The sequence below is a fragment of the Poecilia latipinna genome, unplaced genomic scaffold, assembly GCF_001443285.1.
Source record: "Poecilia latipinna isolate Pla-1442-1.1 unplaced genomic scaffold, P_latipinna-1.0 Scaffold2709, whole genome shotgun sequence".
In the NCBI taxonomy this organism is placed as follows: domain Eukaryota; kingdom Metazoa; phylum Chordata; class Actinopteri; order Cyprinodontiformes; family Poeciliidae; genus Poecilia; species Poecilia latipinna.
In genome coordinates this window covers 4,912-8,766 of record NW_015115325.1, presented here as the reverse complement: position 1 = coordinate 8,766, position 3,855 = coordinate 4,912, and positions in this window count along the sequence as shown.

The window sequence follows — 3,855 nt, the reverse complement described above, 5'->3', positions numbered from 1 at the left end:
CTGATCATAGAGGACACATCCCATGGTGGTAGCTTTGGGTAAGTTAATGTGGTCATGTACCCTTTTTGGCTCACATAATGCTGATCATTCTAGAGGTCTTGCGGTGTATGATGGCACTAGAATGATTCTTTACTCATGCTGGGGTGATGAATCCCAGCAGGTGCCTGGAGACCTGGAAGGCTGCAGCTTCCTGTTGCTCTTCCAGGTTCTCCTTCCTTCCTTGGGAAAGGTGATACTTTGCTATGGCTTTTTTTTTCATTCCTCTAGGTAGCACTGTGGCATGGGGAGATGTAACATTGTGGAGATCTGCTGGTACACAGTTCATGTTGGCTAGCTTGGTAAAGGTGAGTCAGTGCCCCACCAAGCAGACCGTCGGCACTCAACCCAGACCAGACCAAAAGGGAATCAACGGAGAACTCTTCTGCTTCCTGGGCATGCTAGTTCCACCTTGCGGTGTTAACGGATAGCGTGTTTTTGAAACCAGGGGCGCGGTACGTATCAGCCTTCCCAGGTTCCGCCTTTAGGAACAGCACATGGGAAAGGTGACTCTAGGACTCAGGAGTCTTAAATGCAGTCCAGTCTTCTATGAGGAATAGCCTCACACACAACATGCACACCAACTGGTATTCTGTTTTCAATTTTACAGCTCCACTCCTAACTGCGAAAGGAGTGAATGTTAATTTCAGGAAATCTTCAGCTTAAAGGTCTCCTTAACAGCCTCAACCTCTTAAGACCTGAACTCTTGTATTATTAAATACTTTGATTTTTGCAATAGGTCAATTAGGTCCCAATCAGCCCAAATATAAAATTTGTTTTACATGATGTAATTGAGAAATGTCCACATATGAGGACACTCAATTTAAATTGCCATTCTCTTAATTAATGAAATCCAAAACCTTTCTTTAGTTTCTGTTCACATTAGCATTATTTCTGAGTTCACTATACACAGTAGTTGTGACTGTTGCAGCAATGTGTCCCATTCAAAGTACTACTAACAGGTATGGGAAGACATGGGTCCTGTTTGTTATTACGCAATAGCCATCCCCGCCCTTATCTCACCACTCATCGGACTGACTACTGACCAGTTCTCTAACGGGTCCGGAAAATCTCTGAAACCCGGGTCTTACCCCAAAGTTGGTTTATAAGAGATATTCTATTTAAACTGGTGGTGGAAAAGACACGTCTAGCTCTAACTACCTACAATCCAGAAGTTATGACCCTTTTCAGTTGAGAAACAGTCAGCTGAGTAGCTCTCACAGCTGCATAGCGCCAACAACCACTCCTGTTAACGGTAGCTCTTTTCCTTAAAATAACGGCACTTAACGGCTAGATTAGATTTAGTTACTTAGACTTAAGTCCCAGGGTCATTATTTTCACACTCGCCAAAAGGAAAGTACGAAGCTCTAGAATCATGTAAGCTAATTTTACTATAATCAGGGGAATCTACAATGATCAAACGACTCAATTAATCTCGATGTCCACAATTTCTATTGATATTTTTAGAATTAAGCAAGCTTTAGCAGGGGTAATGACAAGCAGATTTACTTTCAGAGATTACAAACTTGTAATAAGACAATAAATTCAAATTAAGATCAATCATAACCTATTCTAATTTCTATTTCTATCCTGTGTCACTAGTTTCACTAAGCGAGGCTTTTAGGGGGCAGTTCAACTCACACCCGATGACAATTGATCTCAGCAGCTGAGATCTTCAGATGTCCTTGGTCAGAGTCTCTTGTCCTGATGGAGCAAAGTCCTCTTTCAGAAAAGAAGCAAAGCCGAACTGTCCGTTCTTTCAAACGCACAGAATCTTTGTCAATCAGTGACCTTTGTCTTTTCTCCAAGTCTGCTGGAGTAGGATAGGGATCGTTGGGTTGAGGCAGAGGGGTTGGTCGAATCAGGAACCAGGGCTGGGGGTAGATGGATGTTGTCCCTTCTTAGCGGCGTGAAGTCTCAACTTCCCCTTGGCTCCAGGGTGCGGTCCTCTGCCGGTCTTCAGTCTGTGTCATCTCATTGTCTCTTCTTCAGCGCCGCGGACAAAGAACAGTTTCTTCCCTTGTCTGCTGGTTTTTATACCCTCTCAGCCCATGGTTGTGTATGGGAGAAGTCTACATGACTTCTGAAACGTCCCCATGAGTCTGTGGAAAGCCCCAACCTTTCCCAACCATCATCTCTTCCATGACTCATTGCAGGAACTCTCTTTGGTACTTCCCTTTTTCTACTGGCCATCTGGCCATTGACTTCCCTTTTTGAGCTTTCCCAGCACCCCCGCCCAGCCTAGTTTACTAATTGCGACACAGTTTAAGAGCAGAACATGCTTTCATTTCTCACAAAACATAAAACACATAAAACATAATCAATTTCTCATTATATCAACTTATAACTCTCAGTATGATTCTCCATCACTTACCTAATTCTGTAACTTAACCTGTTACTGTCATCATCAGTAATCAACATACAACAATCAAGTTATTACTATTACTACAGATCAAGAATACAGAATATGTATTTTAATTATACATGACAGCCATATTACAGATCATTTCAATCATTACATTGGTATGTATTTTTATTAATCTTTTAATCATCATTAAATCAATCTACAAGATTACTGTTATTTCTCAGGCCTTTACTCCGTTTTCTGCTTGTACCTGGAAAGATCTCACCACCTTATGCCAGTTTTCACGACAGTCCCTCAAAAGTAAAATCAAAGAAAATTGCATTGCTGCTGTTCTAAACAGTTGATTTTAAATTTTTGAATGTTATGACACTTGAAACATTTAATTCAGTGTTGATCTACTTCAAACTATTTTTCCCCTTATGGGATCATGCTTACACTTATCTGAAAACAACTTTGTAACAATTCCTATCTGCCTGTAAGCAGAGCACCTTGCAAATAAAATTGCACTCAATTTGTTCTGATGTGGTTTTTGTTGGGATTTTTTTGTGATTCTTTATATTGGGTTTATTTCTCTATTGAGTCTCCATGTTGTCCTGTCCTCCCCTTTATTGATCCCAGGTGTCTCATTCCCTGATTATCGTCTTTATTTAGACCCACCTGTGTTCTTTGTTCCTTGTCGGGTCCTTATCTAAGTTGTAGGTCCAGTCAGTCCATGTATCATATGTTCCTTGTTAGCCAGTGCTACCAGTTTGAGAGCTTTACTGTCAGCTGCCTGTGTTTTGGAACCATGGTGGATAGCTTTATCATTAAAATAAACTTTGTCTCTCAACCTGGTCCTACAACATCTTCCTCACTGCACCCCAATCCAATTCATGACACTTGTACTCTGCATTGCATTTTTCCAAGTTTGCTGCCTTTGGCATATGGGCATTAGCTGTTATGTGGACTGAAACATGGAGCAATGCCTTCACTGGGTGCTTTTTCCATTGGAGTAAAATGTCTGGGTCCAATTTACCACTCTGAAAAGTCAGTTATCAAGCTAAGCCAAGCCAATTTTGGCTACTTCCATGCAAAAGATGCTCTTCTTGGTGTGCCACACAGAGGTCTTTGCAGTACAATAGCCAGTTTTAAGGAACATTTCTCTGAATTAGTTAATTTTGGAAAAAGTTTGGCTCTCTTCCTTTATGATCCCAGGTTCTCTCGGCGGGCCGCGTGTAGTCACACAAAAACGAGTGCAGACACCAGAGAATTGCAGTTTAATCCAATAGAAGACAACGCATAAAATTACAACAGAAACTGCAGAACAAAGACATTAATTTACCTGACATAAATGGAAAGAAAGAAAAGCAAAGATGTCTGGAGAATTGCAAGAGCAAATCTAATTTGTTACTAATGTGTAGAAAGTTTTATAGTGAAGGCGTATTCTTTAATTTATTCAAATAAGGCGTTTCTTT